Source organism: Dipodomys spectabilis, unplaced genomic scaffold (genome assembly GCF_019054845.1).
Source record: "Dipodomys spectabilis isolate Male_0828 unplaced genomic scaffold, ASM1905484v1 ptg000187l, whole genome shotgun sequence".
NCBI classification, from domain to species: domain Eukaryota; kingdom Metazoa; phylum Chordata; class Mammalia; order Rodentia; family Heteromyidae; genus Dipodomys; species Dipodomys spectabilis.
The window spans coordinates 1,583,120-1,608,059 of record NW_024870864.1 but is presented as its reverse complement, the minus strand read 5'-3'; the positions used below and the strand labels follow the sequence as shown (position 1 = coordinate 1,608,059).

Genomic DNA, 24,940 nt, shown 5'->3' with positions numbered 1-24,940 from the left:
AAAGTTCGACAAGAAATGTACTCATTACCTTACTTATGTAACTGTAACCCCTCTGTACATCACTTTTATCATAAAATTAAATTAAATTAAAAAACAGAGTGTGAGGAAGATGCGGTGGAGTTGTGAAGGGAGAATGTGACATAGTCACATTCAGTGTAAAAGTACAAAGCAAAGTGAGCATTTGCCATGACTGACAGTGAATTGGACAACTGGTCTTGCCCGTGTTTCATTTATTATCATGGCATTTAAATTTACTGCTATAAAGCCAAGTCATTTTTTCAGAGTGGAAAATTGCCTCTTGATGTTCATTCCTCCCTCCCCCCTCCCAGTTTGGCTTGAGGTTTTCAGGTAGAATCCATACTGTGGTGACAGCTGGGTAACCCCTAGAATTGTTCTTTGCAGATAACAGCTCTCAGGGCTCTACCTCCCACACAGGGGGAAAATTGCTCCCCACCGTGTTCCCCACTATGTAGGTGTTTTGTTTTGTTTCCTTTTTTTTTTCTCTTTTTCTACAAGATTAAATGAGTTCAGATGTTCTGATCCAGTGTGAAGTAGCCTGCTCTCTCCTGATGTATGCCCCAGAGCAATGATGAAAGAGGAAACTGGCCCCCAGGTGGGCATCTCATCTTTACCTCTCATTGCTCTACCACGGAGAGACATGAGTTCACAGTGTAGGCTTTTTGCATGTGCCATGAAAGCAGAGAATGAAAGCAGCAAGTTCCCCTAATGGAATGGTTTGATGTTGTTGATAGTCTTTAATAAATAAGGAAGGAAGAAAATTTCCCACTTGGCTTCCCTATAGTTAAATGGAAGGCCACAAGGGTGAGATTTTTCGACAGTCTACAACTGATTCTTTTCTATAACTGACTTAATTTTTTTCTGTTTTCTCATAGACCCAAAGAAAGGCCAATTTTGGTATTCATTGAGGCCTGTGTCCAAACTTAACATTGGAGTTATAAGCTCCCTAGAAGGCTTTGGCATTCTTGAGTGTGGTGGGAGGAAGAACAATGAACCTGCAAGTGACTAGTCCCAGAGCCGCAAGAGGGTGCGTACGGTGCAGTGTTGCTGTCCTTGACCTGAGCTGCTACGGGCATGTCCCCACCGCTAACATGCAGATCTGTGATTAAACAGCCATTCTAAGACCATGTTCATATTTTAGTTTTGAATGAGCCCAGATGGCTCAGCAAGAAGTGAAGGGTCATGTGTTCTCCAGTTTTGATTTAGATTAGAAGCAGAGGTTTGGAGTCGGCAGATGAATTTGAAAGCTTATTGAATGGACGGGCAGCATCAAGGAACAAATGAAATTGTCCCCTTGAAAAACAAAATGGGTAAAGACAAGAAACAGGGTGATCAGGCTCACTGGATTTTGATTTCAAGTGTTGGCAGATAGCTCACGATTTCCATTTGGAGCTAGTTTGATCTTGTGGAGACAGCCGGGAAAGACTGCTGTTCTCCAAATTTTATAAAAATAAACAACAAAAAGTGCTTTTTTGTCTCTCTTTTTCCCCTTCCAGGGAATAGTTGTTTCTGTCACCAGGCTCTCTGGCTGACGTCCCATCTGTTTTTGTTTTTGTTTTTTTCTTTGCAAACTTTGTGGTGAAGCTCTAACCAGACTTATACATAGGGCAGCCAAAAAATTATTCAACCTGGATGGTATGATTTTAAAAGCAAAGCTATCTTTTGGAGGTTGCATCTTTTAGATACTCTTTACACAAAATATTGCCCCCAAAAGGCAGACTGTAAATACTCACGGAATGTCCATGCTGTATGCCTTAAATTTCAGTGAGATCCTTGAGGGCTGAAGGTTTGTCATTATGTCTCATGGCAGAACTTGGCATGGAGCTCTGTTGTGTCTGATGAGTGACAGAAGCTCTTCAGGGTCCAAAGGAGTATGCAATCTCCTGTCTCCCCTTGTCTTCTGTCAGGTGGGTAGCCTCATTCTCTAGGACCTTCTGGTTGACCACATGACCATTTGTTAAACCTGGTCGTTGGATGCCTGCTGCCATACCCACAAGGTAATCTCTAGGGAAACTTACCCCTGTCAACAAAGGGGTCTCTCTCAAACACAGATCTGATCATGTCTTTCTTCTCAGGAGCTTCTATGAGGTTCCATGTTTAGAGAATAGAGCTGACTCTGGGATTTGAGACCTTTGTCTCCTCACACTGAACTTCCTACCTATTCTACTCATTGACCTTGCTATTTCCTTTGAAGAACTAACTTTGTCTACCATGAGCTCCCAATATCCCCTTGGATGTTAGTTCCTTTTAAAAGATTTATTAAAAAGCCATGCAACTTTCTGTTATTAGTCTCAGGATGCTTCTTATGTCAGAGTCTACCTTTGTCTTCTTTCTCTCTCAGGCCGCAAGTGTAAAGGCAGACTAGAATTCCTGTCTATTCACATGGGTCTCTTCATGGTCTAGAGCTAAGGCCATTTGACTGAGCAGTGCTATTTTAATGGGTCAGGAAGACTGTAGATGATTTGTTTTTTTATAATATCTCTCTGAGAAATGACCCTTCCCTTACATTCAACAGCTAAGATATCCAATCCAATTGATTGAGCTTAAAAATATCTCAAATTAAATCCCCAAGTAGGCTTTTCTGTAGAAACTGACAATATAATACAAAATTTTATTTGTAAAGACAAGGGACTTAGATTAGCCAAAGCAATATTGTTAAGAACAGTTAGGATATGTGCAGGGTCTTGTTTCAGGACATAGTCTTAAGCTTCAGCCATCACTTCATTGCTATTTCATGAGAGTATAGACATATAGGCCAATGTGACATTTTACATGTATATGTAGATATATATATACATATTTGTGTATGTCTACATATATACACATGTATACATATGTAGACACACACATATGCACATACATACATATATTTATATGTTGTAAAATGTATGTCTACATATGTATGTAGATATACATATACACATATATACATACTTATATATGTGTATATGTATGTATGTACCTATATATACATGTATATATATAGGTACATATATATGTATGTCTCATGCTTAGTAGACAAGGACTCCAGCACTTGAGCCATGCTCCTAGTACTTTTGCTTTTTTTGTTTTTTTCAAAATAACGTTTTGATCTAACATTGTCTGGGCCTGTCATGAATTACGTTTCTCCCATATCTACCTCCTGAATAGAGAAGTATACTACCACACTTGACTTATTTTTGAGATAGGATCTCAATAACACTATCTGGGTTGGCCTTGAATCAGACTTCCTATCTACTTCCTGAGTAGCCTTACCACATGCCTTGCATTTAGTACAACAATGAGCACACATGGGTCAGGTCATAGGCCTAAATATAAGGCCTCAAACTGCAGACTTAAAAAAGAATCCAGCAAGTCTTATTGATTGACCTTGGGAAAAATGAAGTTTTCTTAAGACGCAGAAAAATATGACCTATAAAGGAAAAAAATTGGTAAAATTAAAAACATGCTCTTTAAAAAGCAATTCTAAGGATTTGCACAGCACGTATCTGAAAAAAACAGTTGTATCCAGATGGGCACGCCTATAATCCTAACTTTTCTGGATGTTGATATCTTGAAGATCAAAGTTTGGAGCCTGAACACAGGCAGAAAAGTCCAAGAGACTCAATTTACAGTTAGTCACAAAATGCCAGACTGGAGGCATGGCTCAAGTGGTAGAGCTCCAGCTATGGGGAAGCAAGCTGAACAGAGTGAGAAGTCTTGAGCTCAAGCCTTTAGTACTGTCACACAAACATATACACATGCTCAAATGAGATATGTTAAAGACAGTGGGGGGGGGGGGGGTAGGAAGAAGGAAAGAAAGAGATTGAGAGAAAGAAAATAGAAACTATATTATAGTTTCTTAAGAAGAAAATAAATGAACCCAACTTAATAAATGGGCAAAATTGTTCAAACTGAGAATTCATCAAGTATGATATACAAATGGCAAGTAAAACCATGAAGCAGTACCTAGCATCATTAGTTATCAAGAAACTGAAAATTTAGACCATTACACATACTATTGAGTAGAATGTATTAAAGACCTCTATATTCTATATACCCATTACCTGACAGTAAAAAAGATTAAAAAAAAAAAACCCAACCTGCCAATCCCAATAATATGAGATGCTAAGAGTATGGAGTAACTGCTGTTCTGATACAATGCTCTGAGAAGCCAAAATGGGATGGACACTTTGGGAAAACACTCTCATAGCATTTCATGATTATCACCTAAGAGAAATGAAAACATATGTCCACTCAGGCACTAATATGCAAACATTCATAACATTTCTATTCATTATGGCCTGAAACAATCCCAAATGTCTTTCAACTGGGAGGTTTACAAATTGTGGCTCTTCCATATAATGAAATACTAATGAGTAATAAAAGATAGTATAATGCATGAGAGAAGTCAGGCTCAAAATTATATAGACCTTGCTAGTTGCCAGTGGTTCATGCCTCAAATGCTTGCTATTCAGGAGGCTGAGATCTGAGGATTACAGTTTGAAGCCAGCCTAGGCAGGAAAGTCCATCTCCAATTAACCAGCAAAAAAGCCAGAAGTAGAGCTGTGGCTCAAGTGGTAGAGTACCAGCCTTGAGCATAAAAGCTAAGGGACATTGCCCAGGACCTGAGGTTAAGCCTCATTACCAGAACAAAAAGAAAAACAAAGTGCAGAAACTATGTGATTCCATTTGTGCAACATTTATTTTTATTGTCCTTAAGTAGTTGTACAAAGGAGTTGCTATTCACCAAAGCAGTTTATGAATGCAGTGCATTTTGATCAATGTGTTTGACATTTTGAAAAGGGAAATGGTAGTCAAGAGAGGTTGGGATTGACTAGAAAAATGCCGGAGGATTTTTTTTTTTTTGCAAGAGGGGCAGTAATAGATGTTTTAAACTTAATTGTTATAGTTAAACTACTATATGCTTGGTAAAATTACTTTTCTGTAGTTAAATGTAATGTTAGTGAGCCTGAATTAAAGAGAGCTAAGGTAGGGAAGCCCTTGCGCCTTTTTGGTTTTTGAGGTACAAGACCTGGTTTCCAGTTCTGTTTTCTAAGAGCTGTTGTGCATGGATGGAGCAGCTATTTCTCTAGAATTGTGTCCTTTTTTATGCTTTCAGGGTGAGGTCTTAAGTTCGTGCTGTTGCTCACTTCATCATTTGCAATGAAGGCAAGCTGTTGGGTGTGCAACTGCACCCAGCTCAGCTCAGCTCACTTGTCTAAGACTTTCCACATAAACACAGGTGCAGTCGGGTCCTTTGTCAGCTGGGGACGACCCAGAGGGAATGGGGCTTGAGTGAGGCCCTCTCACTGGAAGCAGTTCAGCCTCAGGCAATTGAGTTTGATCTTGTCCTGCACCCACGAGGCTGCTGCCAGGCCGAGAGTGTGTGAGAAGCGGTTCTTCAGTTGGGTCCACTGTGCCCTTGGGGGCCCTGTGCCCCTGTGCTAGCTTTGGCGTCTTTCCCTTCGTGGAGAGGTTGCAGGTGCCCGAGGTCACATTCCTGGAGGCATAGCTCATCCCATCCATCTGGAACGTTTACCCGAAGCTGACCTCTCCCTGGAGACTGGAGAATATGGGGTGCAGCTGTGTAGCTTTGACAGTGAAAAAGTAGTGCCATGTTCTTGCCCCCGTGAACGTGGCAGGAACATGGCAGGTGTCACCCCAGCTTTTACTTGTTTGGCTACCACTGAGTGCTGAGCAGAGGGAAAGGAGTTAGGGAAGAGGGACAAAGAAGCCTGGACAAAACCCAGAAACACTATCATTATCAAATCAAAGGGATGCCATTCTGCCAGGGCCAGAGGAGACCACCACGGCCAAGGCCCAAGGAGGCCAGTGTTTCTGACAGCTCAGCTGAGTTAGAACCTGCTGTTACCTTTTGTTCATTCTCCTGACGAATGCCTCATTGCCCTGGCCTGCCAGTGAGCCTGGTGTCGGCTGGGGAGCCAGTTTATAAAGGCCCTTGCTTATGAGTCTGTTGAGCTGGACACTAGCAGGTTCTCTAGACAGAAGAGCTGGGCACCAGTGAGATGGAGGCTTTGTTAAGGTAGCCTCAGAAGGTTCTGGACTTAATCTCTTAAGCCACGGGCTGTGGCTCACACCTATAATCCTAGCTACTCAGGAGACTAAGATCTGAGGATCGTGGTTTGAAGCCAGTCTGGGCAGGAAAGTCCATGAGACTTATCTCTTCAAGCTGTGGCTTAAAGTGGTAGAGCACTAGCCTTGAGTCAGGGACAGTGTCAGGCCCAGAGTTCAAGACCCACAACCACAAAAAAAAAATCTTCTAGTAATCAAGATGCAGCGATTTTTGCTGTATGAATCATAATTTGGCCTCTTATGTGGCTCACAAGTCTTCCAAATTAGCCAGGCACCAGTGGCTAGTCAGTAATCTTAGCTACTCAGAGGCTGAGATCCAGAGGATCTCAGTTTGAGGCCAGCCCAGGCAGAATAGTCCATGAGACTCCATCTCCAAAATAACCAGCAAAAATCAGGGATGGATACATGGCTTGAGTGTAGTATACCAGCTGAGCAAGCATAAGACACTAAGTCCAAACTCAATACCATCAGAAAAACAGTCTTACAAATCAAGAACATTGCACATATTTGGAGGGGCATCTCTTGAAGAAGGCAGCACCCTCCTGGGGGCCAGTGCAATGAAAAGAGTCATGCTGAGGCAGCTCTGTTCATTTTCAGGCGGTGTCTCGTCACTTAGGTTTTACTCTGTGGAGAACACGGAGAACCTCCGACCAACACTTATTGGCCTTTTCCAAGGTGAATGCTGCATGTGCCTCTGTTATACAGGGCTGTCTTCCTTAGTATTCCAGAACTTCCTGGGAGATCATGGTGGGGTGGATGCTGATAAGTGCTTTTTGGGTAGGAAGGAGTCCATGTTAATATCTGTGGGTCCCCTCTAGAGGATGAGTGTTCCCTCTGCATTCCATCCTTGTTGGCACACACTGGAGGCAGTACACTGGGCCTTATAGACAGCAGCATACTGTGTGATTTGCTTATGCTCCTGCTAGTCTAGTGGTTCCAATCCAGGGTTTTTTTTATCTTCAAAGGATATTTATGATTTTTTGGTTGTCCTGACTTGGAGGTTACTGTGGGTGTCTCATGGGAGGAGAGCAGGGATGCATTAGTATCCTACAATGCATGGGGCAGCCAGTGGCAGCAAAGAATCATCCAGTCCAAACATGAACAGTACCCAGATGGAGAAACACTACCCTAGACTAATTGAGAGCCCCTGAAGGTCAGCACAGGGTTTATTCTTTTTCTGTCTTCAGGGCTTGGCATCATATGTTCAATCAGCGTAGAGTGAACCAAACTTTCCATTGAGAGACTTATGTGTTGTGTGGTTTTGAGTTGATACAATATTCTTCAGTATTCCCCCAAAATGTTTTTGTTCTATTGTACTTACTAGCATTTTATTTGTCTGTATAAGTCAGGCTTTAATTAAGTATATCCATGAGTGGGAGAGAGATGGTAGCTCTTCTAAAATGGCATAACCCTCAGAACCCATCTATGGCTGTCTGTGCAGTGATACAGAGAGAGATCAGCAGCAGAACTCGCTGTTGCCCCCTAGAGTGGGCAGCATTCTTTCCTGGTTTGACTTTCGGTGGCAATGGCAAGTCATGGAAAGGAGTTGTGCTGTTGATAATCCACAGATGTGACCAGAAACTAGAAAGCAGTTTATTAGTTTACTTCAGGGATCCTATTTCTAATCTCCCATTTCCCCTTTTAGAATCTTCAAAAGCCAAAAAATGAGAGCTTAGACATGTGTTTTCCTACACTTCTAGTTGAATATAGATTAATTGGTTCATTCAACCAGTATATAGTAAATATGTACCGTGTAGAAAATAAAAGCAAAAAATACACAAAGAAGATGATGAAGGAGGCCCTTCCTACACAAGCACATGATGTGTATGGGTGGAGAAGTTTTGTCAGCCAGACCAGGCTCCATCAAGTGAGTTGGAGAAAACTTCTGGAGGAGGAAGAGAAGATTGTAAATCAGTGATAGGTAGAAAACAAAAGGTGATTCATCTCTGTATTGTTAAACTGAATTTAATTTAGACTAAAACCATCTCCATCTATTTTAGGTTTGGTGTAGAAGTTTCTTTTATATAGTGAATTGTAACCTAACTTGATTCATGGATAGTATCTGAGTCTCAGCCAACCATAGCCACGGAACTTCATGAGTCAGAGGCTGAAAGCTGCCCAAACATGACCATATAAGGTCAATGCCAACTGCAGCCAATCAGGTTGTTTCTTTTCTCTGGCTATAAATGCAACCTGCCCATGTGATGGGGTCAAGAATTTGGAACCATATTGGGGTCAAACTGATGCCTACTATATGAATGGTTTCTTTGCTTAAACAAATTCTGAAGGTTTCCCTTTAATGGTGCAAATTCTAGACTCCTCTTTCATGTAGCTCTTTGTGATCCTGTGGGCAGAGCCCCACAATATCCCCCATCACATTTTACCCCAGGTGAATCTAGACATTGGAACTCAAATCTCTGACTCTCAGCAGACTGCATGTTCCCAAAGTGTGTCAGCAACTTATCCAGAGTGCTGGTATAATTTCCTGTGTCTCAGAGCTGTGATGAAGCCTGAAGGCCCAAGGAGGAGTACTTGTTTGCTGGCTGCCAGCAAGAGGGATAGAGAGATGTTTGTAGTGTATCAGAGGTGGAAGCTTGGATATTGCTGATGGAAAAGTTTCATTCTAAAATAAATTTCTGTAGGGAACAACTGAGTGGATTTATGGAAGAGCATGAAAGAGACTTAAGAGGGTAGGTTAGCGTGACAAACTATTTTGGGTAGCTTCCTGGCAGAGGTCTGGAAAGATGGGTAGAAACACAGAGGAGGTGAAATCCACGTTCAGTGATCCCAGAGGAAGTAGAGTTTGCTGAATGTCCATCACCTGGCTCAGCCTATCTCTGGGTTCTGTCATCTTGATGGTCAAGAGTTGGAGTATGATCCAGCCACTAACTATGCTCCAATAAACTCTTGCTGTTGAGCTAACTGATCCCAATGGACTTGTTTTGCATGAAAGAAAACCTAGAAGCTTCTTTTTAGTCACATGTCTGCTGCAATGAAAAATAGTAGGGAAAAAGAAAATATTAGATGTTGGAAATAAAACTGCTTATAAAGAAGGAACTTCTTTTATGTCTTCTTCTATACTTGTTCCTTGAAATATGGATACTGGGTCTAACTGGCTCCATCTTGGCATCTTGGTGGATAATGGGGACTTTCCAAAAACTCTTAGATGTAAAATTCACTTTCCCATCCCTATCCCCAGGTGATAGATGTGCCTGAATTCCTAGAAGCAGGGGCAAGGACTTGGACAATAGGTTCCTGGACCTACCAGACCTGTATTGTGAACTGGCAAAAGTCTCTGAACTCTGGAGCTCCCTGTGACCCTGCTTCCTGACCATTGCCATATTTTGGCTCCACCACCTCTGCCACCATTGTGCCACGCCTTGTATCTCCTGACTGTCCTCAGGTCAATGTGGTATCCCTGTTGAGGTTGTTTTTCTGCTTTTTCTTTACTACCCTCATGGCTCAGTTTCCTAACAGTATTAAGTGCATTGATGGCAGCAAGTTTGGGGGAGACACGAGTCCACATGCAGTCATTGGCTTACTAATAAAGATTCTTGATTCAGCTCTATAAATGGGTTTCTCTGTATCATGTGATCAAATTCCCATATAACAATGTGCACACGTATGCCAGTCATAGGGTTTGAACTTAGGGCTCGGGTACTGTTCTTGAGCTTTTGAGCTCAAGGCTGGCAACTCTACTATTTTGAGCTATAGCTCCACTTCCAGCTTTTTGGTGGTTAATTTGAGATAAGAATCTGCCTGGATTGGCTTTGAACCATGATCCTCAGATCTCAACCTCCTGACAAGGCAGAGACACCATACCTGGCATACTTCACTTTTTTTTAATATGTGAAAATGAGTATAGAAGAAAGAAAAATAATTTTTCCACTTATGAATTGCTGTTTTGATCTTATAGCTAGGACAAAACAACTACAGGCAATACTTTAGACAACAAGCTTCTTAAATTCTTCACCATTTAACCATCACAGCTCTTAAGATCATTATTACTAATTCTGTTTTGTAGACATGGGCATCCATTTTCAGAGGCTGAGGAATTTGTCCAAAGCTACACAGGAACCACACCATTATACCAGAGGTTTTTTTATTAACCTGGATATAGCTATGAATTGGAGATACCATTGGAGAAAATGCTCCCTCAAATCAAAGGCTACTTTGATGTAACTGATGGCTTGCCAAAGAAATAAAATACACATTATGAAATAAAAGACAGAAGATCCTATGTACTAAGGGGATATGCAATGTTAAGTCTCAACTCTGGTATGGAATTACAATGGTATTAATTTTATTAAGGTTGCCATGGCTACTAATAACTCTTGCTGTTCTTCAGAGTCTGCCTCTGTTCTTTCCTTTATTTACCCAAAGATACCAGGTAGGATATCTTTAGCTGGGAGAAACAGAAGACCCTGGCTTCACTGTTGTAAACAGAAAGGGACTTAATGATTTCTGAAGTGAGATAATTTCAAGGTGGTTACTTAATGGCTCAGTGACATCCTCAAGGACCAAAGCTGCTTTCATCTTTCTCTCTGCAATCTTCAGCATGTGAGTTTTGTCTCATGGTCACCTAAAAGACCACTAAGGTTCTTGATATCACATGCAGTTATTATATTGAAAAGCAGGCCAGTCCTTCTCATCCTCTGAGTCTCTTTAGAAGTGTGGAAGCTTTTTTACAGAACCTCCCAAGAGACTTCCCCATCTTTCTTGGCCAGATAAACCCATTGATCCATTATTAAGGCCACAAGTAGCCAGGGAAATTGGGATGACAGTGGTTGGGTTAGTGAAGCATAGGGAAGTGTGGATTGCTTGAACAAAACTGGGAAGATGTTATGAATTAGGAAGGGGAAAGAGGCTGGGTGAGCAACTAGAAATGTTGCTGAATATTTTAAGAATATTTTTATTATGGAAAAATCTCAAACACAAGGTATTCCTAATTCTTTATCTCCCAGTTCTTTCAGTTATCTATACTTCAACAATTTCATTAATTTTGATTTGCCCCTTCATTCATCTGGAATATTTTAAAACATATTTCAGAGGTACATCATTTTTACATGATTTTTACATATGCTGAGTGCTTTATTTACCTGTCTGGTCACACGTCCAAAGAAAAAAGCTGTTTCAAGACCTAGGCTGACCTGGCAGTAAATTACTTCTTGCTACAAGAGAAAAGACAACATTCCTCAGAAACAAAGAAAACAAGTCCTGGGGAACAGGGTTTCCCATCCAAAGCTCTCATCAAGTTGCATTTGGAGTCCTTGGGAAACAGGGAAACAGGTGTCCTGGAAAGTTCAGGGGAACGAAGGGGCCTCCCTGCCCCCCAGACATGGAAGGTGAGTGGAAGTTCAGCCCGGCATTTGTCATTTCCACTCTCAGGCTGATGAGGCGCATGCTTTCTAAGAGTGGGTTTTGGTTTGATGACACCTGTTTCTGTGTGTTAATAGATTTCTGGGGTGAGAGAGAGCCGGGTGATGTCACCCACAGGTGTGTGAGCCTGTGGTGGCGGTCTGGTGCTTGGCATTTGTTTCACAAGATGTTGTTAGCCACATCTGTCCTCAGCTTGTGAGGGTCTTTGCACCAGGAAGCTGAAGAGAAAGATGTTTTAACCAGAACAGAAAGTCAGATGAATTAAATTGGCTTCAGGCTGGGTTGCAAACCCATGTACTTTCCCTCTGGCTTTAGCTGATTTCTTTTAGTTATGGAACAAATTATAAATGTTATTTTTTTTAAATATCACTGTAGCAGTCAGTGTATATTTCCATGCATGTTTTTTTGAGAGTCTTAAGCCCACCTGTTTAATTACACATTTGAAAGCCTTCTCTTCCTCCTCATGTCTCAAACAGGAAGCTTGCCTTCTTATTTTCCTTCAGCTTTCAAACCTTTTATCTTGTTGAAGAGAGCTCACATGTTTTATGCAAGGAGGTACTTTTGCTTATAACAACAACAAAAATATCGCCTTTTCTATACATGTGATTCTCCATTTCTAAAGGACAATTAAAGGTCAAATTGCAAAGCTGAATCAGTTAGAGCTCAGTGTTCAAGATATATTCAACCTGAGCTGATTTTTATCTGCCTGTGTTTTTTCAAATGTTCATATTTGCAGGAGGGAATTTAAACACATAAGTGTTTTGCATAACTATATTTGAAAAATGTTGAGAGGCAGGAGGAAGGAGAGAGGATGTAGTAGTGACATGAAATGGTGCCATTTGACTTTGTATTCATTCAGAGTGGATGGCTTGTGTAGCAGTTACACCATTTCTTAGCATAGCTTTCTAGAATGTGTGTGTGTGTGTGTGTGTGTGTGTGTGTGTGTGTGTGTGTTGTGGTTCGTTGTTCTTTGTCTCAGGCACTGTGCATTTCAGTGCAATGTGAGAATCTATCTGACCCCAATACATTTTATTTGACATTCACAGCTGGGTTGCTGGAGGATAGTGTAGGCCATTAAAAAGAACGCGAAAGAAAACACAGTCTCTTCGTCAGGACACTATGAAAGGGAGACTTACTGTGGCATGAGCACACCTGCAGGAAGAAGAGCAAAATCAACTGGACACCCAGGGGAAGGGCAAAAGAAACACAGCTGTTGGTGATGGCTCTGTGTGGCTAGGAACATTACCAATGGTGAAAACTGTTCCCTGTTCGACTTGTAGAATCTTAGGATGCTCTGTGGTCAGAAGGGTGGATGGCATATGTGAGGTATTATCTGCTGAAGGAGTTCACGTTTGTGTGTGGTATCCAGCGACTCTTTACGGTGGATAATGCTTCCATGGCATCTAGAAGTGGCTCCTGAGTTCCCTAATATGCAGGGTCCTGCCAGGACTCCCCAGGTGTCATTGCTCAGTCTCAGATAGGAAAGAAGGGTTGTACGGAGTGGATTCCAATCCTTTGAAGGCTATTCCTTTGCCTATCCTCAGCCACAAAGATACTCTAATAACCTCAGCCTAGTTCACATCACCTGCCTGCTCCATTTTTCCCTTCCTGCTTCCAAATTGAGATTTGACAACATGGGTTTCATACTTCATTTGATCCAGTAAAAGCAACTTTCCATCTGTGTGTGTGTGTGTGTGTGTGTGTGTATGTGTGTGTGTAATCCTGTGTAGAGATGTGAGACAAGATCCCTGGCCACTTGAGCTGCAAAAGTCTGTCCACACTGCCTGATCACTTGAACCTTCTCAGTGGGTGTACTCATTCTCAGTCTGGCCTGGGAAGTCAGTGTGATTTGAATTCACCTTGATGGATCTTGGTGCAAATGCTGAGGGTACCCAAGAATTCTCTTTTCGTGTACAGTGCAGAGACTGGGGCTTTGCAGATACAGATATAAACTTGGGGTTATTCTATGCAAGTAAAACCCTTCACTGACAACCTGGTAAAGAGCACCAGGAAGTGGCAACTGGGTTTATCTTCATCTTGGGGAGCACAGATGGAGTTGGTTGATTTAAACAGTTGCCCATTATTCACAGACTCTCCTACTCTGCCTGGTGAGAGTCCTGCTGGAAGTGAATGTAACTATTGAGCCAAAGTCCTTGGTAAATCCTACTGGGCTTCTAGGACTAAGAAGACATTTTTTAATTTAGTTTTTTATTATCAATAATAAAAGGGTCACCATTATACAATTAAAAGCTATCATTGTACAAAGGAGTGTTAATTCAACAGGTCAATTTATAAGTATAATGCATCTTGATCAATGTCACCCTGCCATCATTCTACCCTAAAGATGACATTAAAAATAGTTTTGCTTCAGTTTTAATTTTTGTAAAACCAAACTAGGTTCCAGAGTGTTCAGGCATTTTCAGAAGCTTCTGTTTTCGTTTTGGTTTTTATAAAGTTCACTGGAAATTTTCTGGCATAGTTAATAACCAAAAAGAAAAACAAACAAAAAATCTGACAAATACAGCTTGACAGTTGACTTAACATATGTGTCACTGATCAAGGTTTATTGTATTCATATACTCCTTTGTTGAGTGGCAGTTCTTTTGTACAACTACTTAAAGATAAATATAAAATTAAGGGGGAAAAAACAAGCTACCATGAACTGGATGCCAGTTCATGCCTGTAATCCTAGGTACTCAGGAGTCTGAGATCTGAGAATTATGTTTCAAAGCTAGTTCTGGCAGAAAAGGCCTTGAGAAACTTAACTACCAAAAAGCCAGAAGTGAAGCTGTGACTCACTTGGTAAAGTGCCAAGCTTTGAGTGAAAAAAGCTAAGGGACAGTGCCTAGGCCCTGAGTTCAAGCTCTAGTACCAGCACACACACGTGCACACATACAAACACACACAACTTTCATGAAACATACAAACCACTGGAGATAATTGTGGCTTTTCCCAGTGGGGGTGGAGGTTTAAGGTGTGCATTTTGCTAGCTGAGCTCTGGAAAGACTCAAAAGAGAACTGCTTTCTGGCCACTTTCAGGTTTTATTTGTTCTCTTCTTCCCATGTCTCCTGCTCATATATTCTGCTTCCTGACCCAGAACAGGCACACTCAAAATCTCCCCCCACCCCAGCTATGTTATTAAATGGTAAACCTTTAAATTCAGACTGAATAGTTGATGGGAATTTCTAAACACAGAGTTAAATTCTGCTCTTACAAAGATGGAACAAAAGCTCCCTGTCTTTTGGAGGTCACTAATCCGGTGTTTGCACCTTATTGTCACTACGTAATGGTTGAAAACCTTGGAATTATTTCCAATTAGTGGGCTTTGGTGGATCTTGCTCTCTGAGCTGTTGACCCCTCATGTTTGTTTAGCAGGATTTTCTCACCGGTTTTCACCTTGCTGAGCATTGTTTTGCTGTCAGGGCATCTGAACAGCTCCGTGTGACCCCCACAGTGATGTCCTTGTTGTGAGACTGGGGGATCTGTTGTGAATTTTGTGATGACAGATGGCAGAGGCATAAAGGACAGCTCTCTGGGCTTTGTGAGAGGGGATTTGTGCTCTCAGAATCTCTTTTACTCTCTCTTCTCTGGAGGCATGTCTGTAATTGCTGTCAGAGCTGCCACAGTGCCCATTTAGCACAGTGTGGCCTCTGAGATCCAACACCCTCCCATGTCAGCACACACCTGCAGCAGCACACACCCCAGCCCTCCTGGGCCCCCCTTGCCAAGTCTCAGATAGCTCTCAGCTCTCAGCCATCTATGCCGGCCTCTCCTTGTATGTACCCTGGAGCTCAGGGGTTTAATTCGATTAAAAAAGAGTCATCTGATCTCTAGAGATCGATGGACCGAGTTATAAAATGGGGCCTTTTGGGTGCTGCTTATAAAACAGGCATTTGTAATGAGTGCCTTTTAGGCACTGCTTGAGACTTAAGAGGCTGGTCTTAGTGGAGAGTGCGTATGTTGGGCAGAAGCCCAGGATACAAAAAAAAGGACTAGCTGAGTTTTGGAAATTGATGTGAGTAACCCTATGGACATTCTTTATGGCCCTACCCAGCATCCTGCTGTGGACCCTTCTCATAGCCAAGGAAATCCCAAAGACTCCCAGCAAACAGGTACCCATGATGAAAGAGCTGTGGTCCCCCTGGGGAGGGAGAGTGGACCTCTATTGCCAATATTTATATGCTAACGGGAATCCTAGATTTCTGGCTGCTTTGGAACACTGGGCAGTACCCCAACACCCCAGCCTCTACCCACAGAGCAGCCACCACCTGGAGGCCAGTGGCAGCTGCCATTTTCAATAGAGTCATGCAAGTTTTCAGTTTTTTAAGAAAATCTTGCTTCCAACATATTGTATTCATTTCCCTGCTCAATCCCAGTAAGCATTTGAGTTGGAAAATACCTAATTTGTTCTAATTCCCTTAGAGAAACTGAAATGTAAATAAATAACAAGACTCTTAGACTCTGTCCTAATGAAAGTAATGGAAGATGGAGAAAATGTTTCATGCCATAAAGATGTTTCCATTGTTCTAATATGTGAAATTGAAAACATCATCTCTATGGAAGAGGGTTTACTAACTCCTTGTGTCCCACCCTATAATAGACTATCATATGGCCATAAAAGCATTGGTCATGATGTTTCTAATAACATGGAAAGATGCTTGTAATAAAATGTTGAATTAAGAAAATAAACTTGACACCAAATTGCATTTTCAGGACACTCCAACTATCATCTAAAAAGTATTAAGCATACTTAGAAGACTGGAGGGAAGTTTGCCAAAATATTAAAAGTGGTCACTCTTTTATATCCAAATGGTTTGTTATTTATTTTATCCTGGTTTTCCTAATTTTCTGCAATGAATGTGTATATCTTTTATATTCAGAGAAAGGAAACATTAGAAATAAAGAAGAAACAGAAGCCAGGCAGATTAGATCTCCTCTGACATTCCCAGGCAGTGGGAGATCAAGGATTCAGAAGAGGTCTTCTAATCTACAGTTCCCTGATATGAATCTACAGTTCTCAAAATCACTTCCCTCCTCAGGTCCAGTCTAGCCATAAGTTTTGCTATCCATACTGGGGTCTATAGTCCCAGGGCACTCACTGAGAGTTGTACTTTCTGTGGGTATGCTTGTGTCTATGAGAAGCCTATAGAGACATTTTACCTTCAATTCCATTGTTATGAGCAAACCTTAAGTACTAAGCAGTTGTAGCCCCTGAGTAGATATAAGTGAAGTCAAGCACTATTCTGTGCCATGCTAGTTTTATGACTTGTGTGACTTGTGAGTATATTTCCTTAGGGGCATTTCCTTAAGGCTTGGTTGTCTCCATATTTTGCTCTTCTTCAATTTTCTATTTATTTTTTTATTTTGTCACTGGGAGGGATAATCCAAAGAAAGCCATTCAGAATTCCTCTGGCAGAACAGTGACACTGTGCTTAAATAAGCCCAGCACTCATTGACTTCGCATCTACAATAGCTTATGTTTCTTTTTTAAAAAATAATTTTTATTGTAAAGGTGATGTACCGAGGGGTTACAATTAGATAAGTCAGGTATTGAGTACATTTTTTTTTAACAGTGTCACCTCTTCCCTAATTTTCTCCCTGCTTTTCCCCCTCCCATAGCTTATGTTTTTGCAGGTGTCTTGAGGTCCAAGGACCTGAAATCTATCTTAACTCCTGCTATGAATTGCTGTGGTAACTGTGATCAAACTTGTACTTCCTTAGCCCATCTCCTTCTGTATCCAATGGAAATAAAGCATTTCCTGTGGAACAACTCTTTGTTAGGTATGTGGTTCTGCTAGGAGAATTTTGGTCAAGAATTTCATGGTCCCTTGAGGAAGAGGAAGCCCCCACAATTGAACAGAAGAGCACCTCCATCTCTCAACAACAGATTCAAATTTGACTAAGCTCAGTGGAACCCAAAGCCACTCATTCTTCTATGACAAGAAATTCAGCTGTCTAATGATCCAGAGAACTAGAGATACAGCCAATAGAACATTCCATCCTTGTAAACACGCCCTTAGGAGGCTAAATTCTCTTCTAGGGTTGCTGAATTACAGGAAGAGAACACTCTCACACATGTGGAGATCACCTTTTCCAAGGTGACTTTAGCTGAGACTATATTTCCCAAGTATAACTCTAGAGCGTTGACAGAATTTATCTTAAGGCTCAATCTTGCCTGTGTTTCTGGAGCTCTATAGAGTTAACCAGTCTTCCTTCCAACAATTCTACAGTACAATATTAGGCCTAGTAAAATATTAGTATGGCTTCAGAGGTGGGGCTTGGGGTCACATAGACAACCAGATTGATTCGGGGCAGCCTTGTGACCAGATTCTCTCTGGAACCTCAAGATCAGTACATCTGGCTCTGAATTGGCACCTGTTGGCTCAGAATTTCTAAGAATAGGACGGATGTGCAGGTGAGGGCCCTGGGCAGTCAGAGAAGGCTAGGTCAGCCAGGCAGCTGCCTCCTGGCTCTGCTGATAGAAGCTTTTATTTCTTGCATATTTCTGTATAGTGCATGATTTCTGTAAATTTATACTTCTGAAAAGACTTCTAAAATCAGAATTTCCCCTTCAAGAGAATTTCTGGTTGCTGTGGAAATGAATACAAACTGGAATTGCAAGAATCAATATTCCAAAGCCTACATTGCCTGTTGCAAAGAAATGGAATTGCATGTTTCCAGCTGTGAAGGCTGAAGGGAGAGGTGTGTGCCTAGGGTCCCTGTCAACTGGCTAGAGGGTAATGTGTGCTGGTGAGGGTATCTCCTCAGAGCCACCTCTCAGATCCTTTCATTTTTACTTCACCTCGCTTTTGCATTTCTCAGTCATTGAACTATGACCTGATTTCACATTCTGAAACTGAGTATGTGTCTTGATTCTGTGTAGAAAAGGGCATGTCAGATTGATGAGTCACCTTTCATTTCAAGCCCAGCGAGAAGCAGTCAACCTAAAAGGCACTGGAGGAATGAGCATTTGTCATCTTTCAAGATGGTTATATCTATTTTTAAATTTTACTTTCCAATGCACAAATGATACAGGAGCATATTGTTATTTTAAACCCCTGAATCTTCCCTGCTTCTCCCCTGCCCTTCCCAGAGGAAACATCTCCAGATGTTGTGTTATGTGTGCATGCATAGAGAAACATGCAGATTTATTGTGCAAGTATGTAATTTTGCATGTAAGTGACAACAAGTTGTTCTACAACTTGGTTTTCCCATAGAATAACGTATCCTGGGAACCATTCTGAATTGTTCACGAAAATCTGTTTTATTTTTAATTGCTGTTGTATACTCTATGGTATATTCTGGTTAACTTAACCTACAACTTCTGGATAGGTAGAAGGTGATTGTATTTTTCACGAAGCTGTGCCAAGTGGAAAAGGGAAGTGCACAGCAGATTCAGGACACAGAAGTGTGGTGTGACATGGTTTCCTGAGACAATGGGACTCTAACTATGGCTGAAAAAAGTCAAATGAAGCCTAGAAAGGGGGAGGGAAGGAAGGACAGAGAGCTGGGGAGTGAAATCAGGCAGGGCATTTGGAGTATGGAACTGGGATTTGCCTTCATCAGATGTCAAGAAGCACGAACACTAACCCAGATTTATTTTTAGAGCAAGGGGCCTTGGAATGTCTGGAAGACAGGCTCAGGTGCTGGTTAGTATGGGAGTTTTTTTTTTAATCTCTCTATGTCCACCTCTATGTCCATCTATTTATATATCCAGAAGTTGACAATTTCAAAGAACTGATTCTGATCATAGGGGTCTGTCTGCAGGCTGTGCAATACTGTCTTGGCCACAGTAGATGTCCATTGGTGTTTGGTGATCAGAGTATCAGTAATCTGAAAGGAAATAAGATTTTGCAGAGCCTAGATAAAGGATGGAAACAGACAGAATTTGCTTCTGGTGGTTGGATACCAGAGGAGGATAATCTTAATAATGAATGGACAGGGCAAGGAGAAGGAGAAAAAGTTTCAGTGAGACAGATCAAGATTTGTTAGAAGTTTTGGATGGGCCAAGTCTTTGTGTTTTAGAAATTATAATAGAATGATTGTTTTTTTTGTGTGTGTGGGGGTAGCAAAAAGTGAACAGAAAACAGTAGCTGAAAATGTCCAATCTTGCTGTAAATGCAATGGAACTGATTTGTTTACACATGTACAATTTCTGTGGGCTACATGTTTGGGTAAAGAATCTCAGGTACTGAATGGATAAAGGATGGCTAAATTGTTTTATGCATAAACAAAGTGATGGCCATTCTGTCAAGGGAGCTTCTTAATGAGATTTCTTTCAGAAGCTTGACTCATCGTAGTTGCTTTTTCCTGGCCTTATCAGTTCCCCTACTTCCTCTGGGTCTGCCATTTGTGGCCTAGGAACCTTTTCTTAGAAGCTCATTCTGCTACTCAAGATCGGCTGATGCACCTTTTCCCTGCTGGGGGAAGCGGCCGGTCATCAGCAGCTGTCCCCTCACATGACCTCAGTGCTCTTCCATGTGGAGCTACATGCTTCCCTGAAGGCCTTACTCTGGGTTTTCACATGTTCTCTAGTACTTACTTTCTCATTTTGCCAATACCATATACAAACCAGGATGATGTGTTTCCCCAAGTGTTCTCTTTGGAAAAAAAAAAAAAAATCTGTGGTCATAGAAATAACATTGTGACTTTGCCAGTTAACATTTCCTGGGTGCTCAACATGAGCGAGGTGCTGCTCAGATCATTTTTCTATGTGATTTACTTTCATCACTGCAGCAACGCTGAATATCTCATTCTATAGCTGAAGACTGAAGCACGGAAAAGGAGTATATTTGGCTGAGGTCACACAGCTAGGACATTGTTAACTCGCCCATTGCCACCATCTCCTCTGACTCTGAAGCCCACTAACACTGTGTATACCCAGCATCTCACATCACCTGCTTAGCCGGGGCTGTGCATTTGATAAAGTATGTACATGCTGGTAGTTGTGGCATTATTTGGGCATGGGATGAGCCACATATACTGTTTACAGACTATGAGATAAAAGGTCCAGGGAGTTGCAGTTCAGAGTTCTGTCACCTCATGGCCTTGTTGAGTAAATAACTTTCTTTTTTGTTCAACAGTCCCTTCTGGAGGTCACTGGAGTAGATCATATTTTCAGCTTCCCACAGTGGCAACCAAATAATGGATCAGTTCCATGGCTTATATGTATTCATATAATTTCACTTCCAAAAGTATACACTCTCCCAGGGGCATAGATTAGCACTCCTGGACTGATGGCTCTTATGTCTCTTCCAACTGGATAAGGCCCAACTGGATCTGAATGAATCCGGGATGCAAGAATCTATGTTGAGTGAAGCTCCATGAAAGACACAGGGGAGGAAGAAGCCCCTTGTCAATTCAAAGTTACAGTAGAAGGGGAAACCTTGTCAAAATGAAATCAAGGGACTTTCCAAATAATCAGTATTTGTGTTATCAAAGTACATGTTGGTTTGTTACCACCTCCAATGAAATTGCCTAGTTGGGCTTCTAATTTGTTTAGAGGTCATGATGTACCCAAGAGGCAGGAATGGGGCTCCCTCCTTGCTAGCAGTTGGGGTGCCCTTGAGTTTTGGGTTAAATGAGGTCATGGTACTAGGGCAGAGGCCAGAAAAGGTTAGGGTTGCTCCGGAGGCACTTCAGGTACACCTCCAAAATCACTGCAATGCTGGGAAATCTGTTAGTTGCTATGTGGATTCCTATTACATGGTGCTACCCTAAGCATGACTTTAGTGCTACCTTTCAGAACTTGAAATTACCATTAGTTATGTATTGGAGAATATTGTATCAATTAGGTACTGCTGGTCAGAATTTTCAGTGACATTGTTGGATAGAAAATATTTTGCATTCCTTGAGCAAAGTATTACACTGGAAATCTGCTTTCTATAAGAATCACTAGCCAGGATAACTCATGTGGAGCTAGTTTTGTTAGTCTGAAGAAGGTCTCCATGGCTCTTTCTGAGAAAGAGCTACCTTGTCCTTTTATTGAGATGAAGACCATTTTAAAATGCAACTATGTCACTCCATATACTTTGTTAGCACTCTACTCCTAGAAAAGAAGTAGACAACAGTATGGAGAAAATGGGGGCACTTGACCCAGCCCAGTAGACAAGTAGGAGTTTTAACTCTTGCATGATGAGCACTGGAAACTGAGAAAGTTAAAATGCTGCTTATCTAAGGGGACTCTGGATTCAATTTGTCAAAACTTGCCACTTGGGGATATTACCTGAGAGAAATCTCCTGGCTAAATATGCGTTTGTGATCATTGTTGCTAAGATGAAGGTCAAGTTCAAAGTCAAAATCACTGGTATGAAGAAGAAATTCAAGAAAGGAGTTAGCCCTGTCTCCATAGAAACCAGGAGCCTCAGTGTCCATTCCACCTGCGATCCAGCCTCCTCTGCCCCTGAGCTATCTCCACATGGGTACTGTTTTAAGAAACCAGTACTCAAAGTGGCCTTAGATTCAGGGGATCCTTTCTCTGGGAGCCAGAATCCTACTGGCTCACCCTACAGTGAAGAACAGCTATGACACACTTCTCCCACACTTCTGCCCTTCACTTCTTTGATGAATATAAGCTACTGTTTCAATTATTGACTGCTGCATATCACACTTCCCTGAAAGCACATAAAACTGTAACAGCTGTTACTGTTTACCAACTATGGGTCAGAACAACTTTGGGGATTGCTAATGCAGCTGTGCTCAGCTGGGAGCTCAACTGAGGTCTTTTTTAGTGGCCTCCAACCATCTAGTTATCTAGGCTGGACTTCCTCTCAGGTCCGAAAAGGAAAAAAGTAGAAGTTTCCAGGCCTTCTGAGGGGATATGTGGAACTGCATAGTATACCTTATTCTGCGTTTTCTTGGTTAGCACTGAGTCCCACTGAGATTCACATGGAAAGAAACTAGAGACATCTCTTGTTAGGTAGGGTGTTGGGAATTTGTAGCTGTCTTGAATTTGGGGTATACCTGGGCCTGACTGAGGTATGTGGAGGCAGGTGAAGAGACAACTAGCCAAGAGAGCCTGCTTATGGACCAGGTGTCCCCTAACTTGTGGGTCTACTGTCTTCCACAGTATTGGCCTACTAGAAAGTACTCTTGCTGGCCACAGGGTGCACTGATGGCAGAGTGACCTTTCACAGGTTCCCAGGCCCAGGGAGAGCTATCCATCACACTGTCCAACTATGGCTCCAGGAGGCTGTAGAAAGTGACTTGGGTCCACCTGCTTTAAAGCTTTGGGAGAGGCCTGGGATTTAGTTCTCTTGAATAAGATGTGGCTGATGTAACATTTCTCTTTTTTAATATGTTGTTTAATTGTAAAAATACTGTAAAGAGGGGTTACAGTTACATGAGCAAGGTAATGAGTATATTTCTTATCAAGCATTGTTACCTCCTCCTTTGTTTTTCCCCTACCATCCCTTCCCTCCCACCTCTACAACTACACTCCCCCCTACCCCCTGCCCCCACCTAAATTCTAAGGTTTGTTTTTGGACATAGTGTCTTGTACATCTCATTGTTACAATGGGTCCACCTGTATCCCTATTTAAGCATTTTTTCCCCCTTCCCCTCTCCAAATTAGAGAAGTGTATATACAAGATGCAGGGCGCCAACATCAAATACAGTGAAAACAGGGGTTATACCATGGGAGAGGAACATACAAAGAAACAAAAAAATCTGTTGGGGAGGGAAACAAGGTGAATCTCTAAACAGTGAATCTCTAAGCCTCATGTTGAAGGGAAAGGGTGTTCTACAGGCCTGGGGGGAATAGCACCAGGTTGCCCGATTGTGATCAAATATATTTGACCTGTACAGTAGAAGTTTGTGTAGCATGTCTACTTTTCTATTCTTTTCTAGTCTTTATTTCATCATAAAATGAACGTGTCACTGTGAATTTCATTGGTGCCCTAGGCAGATATGCGCATTCTTCGATGGTGCACACACACTTATATACCCCATGCCAGGTCACCTTGTAACAAAGTAACAAGGCTGGAGGAGGCTCTTGTTGTGAAACTGTTTTACCCACACCAGCCAGAATGGAGGTGGCATTTTCTCAGGGCTCTGACCATAGGTAGTAGTAGTATCTTTGGGTGCATAGGGGTGGTGGGTGCCTAGGCAGCTAGTGTTGGGGATCTAGGAGTCCGGTGTATCCCAGATGTTAAGTGAATGCTGTCACTAGAAGGTCTTGCCTTGGCTAGGTATTAAGGCAGGGTCTCAAACTCGGAAAACAATGTGGCAAATGAGGGTGCAGAGGATGCTGTGAGCCTCAGGTGGCAGCACAGTTACTAGGACTCTCTTCAGAAGATTTTCTAAGTAGTATCTCATTTATGACTTTTAACCATGTTATGGCAATTATATGAATCATCTCTTTCTCATTAGGGCATAAGGTAGGGGAGTAGGAAAGGGCCAGGTGTTTCTTTAACCAGTGCCCCTTCCCCACCTCCCCTCAGTCTGTCTACAGAGTAGTCTTCTGTTAAGCCTTCAAATTGCCCTGGCTCCTGACATAGGAGGGGAAACAGGCCTCCCATAGCAGAAGCAGAAGGATACAGGCTTCCCTATGCTTCCCTCTGATCTAGCCCATTTCATTTTCTGCATCTGCCCAGTCGTTGTTATACACATGGAGTCCCCCAGTAAAACAACTGGGCCACCACAAATTTGGAGATGTACCCGAGAAAGATCAAATGGAGCCCTTGCCTTTTCCCAGTTTGAGGCCAAGAACAGGACACAAGCTCTCTCCTTGGCCCTGGTGCCCCCCTATGTGGCACTCTCCATGCAATATACTGACTGTAGAGTAGGCCAGATGCCCAGGACACTGAGCTGCTACATAAGAGAGGCTGTGATGCTGGAGAAAACAGCCCATAGTGGAGCATGAGGACAGTCACAGTTGCTTGATTGGGAGAAGTGCTGCAAGAGGGAGCCCTCCCCCAACCACCTGTGGGGAGCAGCAGGGCAGCAGGAGGCAGAAGGAAGCCAGTAGAGAGCTCTGGAGGGCTGAAAGGGCTGCCCACAGCAGGGCAGGCAGACATGACATTTGTTTGTTCAGGTTGGTAAACATCACCCAAATCACCAAGATGTGGCTCAGGCTTGCTACAAAATACCTCTTCCCACCCCCAGCCCTAATCCCTAGCTCCCATCCAAATGGCACCTGACATCTCTCATTCAGAGCTGAGCAGGGACCCTAAGGTCACAAACAGGAAGCCAACTGGGGATGATGGTGTCATCTCTGGAAAGAGGAAGGAGCAGGGCAATTAGAGCAGAGTCCTCCAGAGCCTACTCTGAGCTTGACCTTGAGTGAACTCATCTCTGTCCTCATTATGAGGCAAGGGGGAAGGGCAGGATAACATTTCTGAACATAACTCTGTGGCTCTCCTAGGTCAGCATGGGAGTGGGGAAGGCTGTTGTTCCAATCATGACCAGGATGCTTCTAATTATAGTTCCCACTACAGGCACACGTGAGGGTTTCACAGGTAGAGCAGG

At 42.3% G+C, this 24,940-nt stretch overlaps 1 protein-coding gene across 1 annotated transcript in view; it reads left to right on the top strand.

The window, feature by feature from the left end:
* Positions 1 to 24,940, top strand: part of Acoxl (acyl-CoA oxidase like) — a gene marked incomplete at its 5' end in the record, with an annotated part of 295,914 nt that overhangs the window by 67,851 nt on the left and 203,123 nt on the right.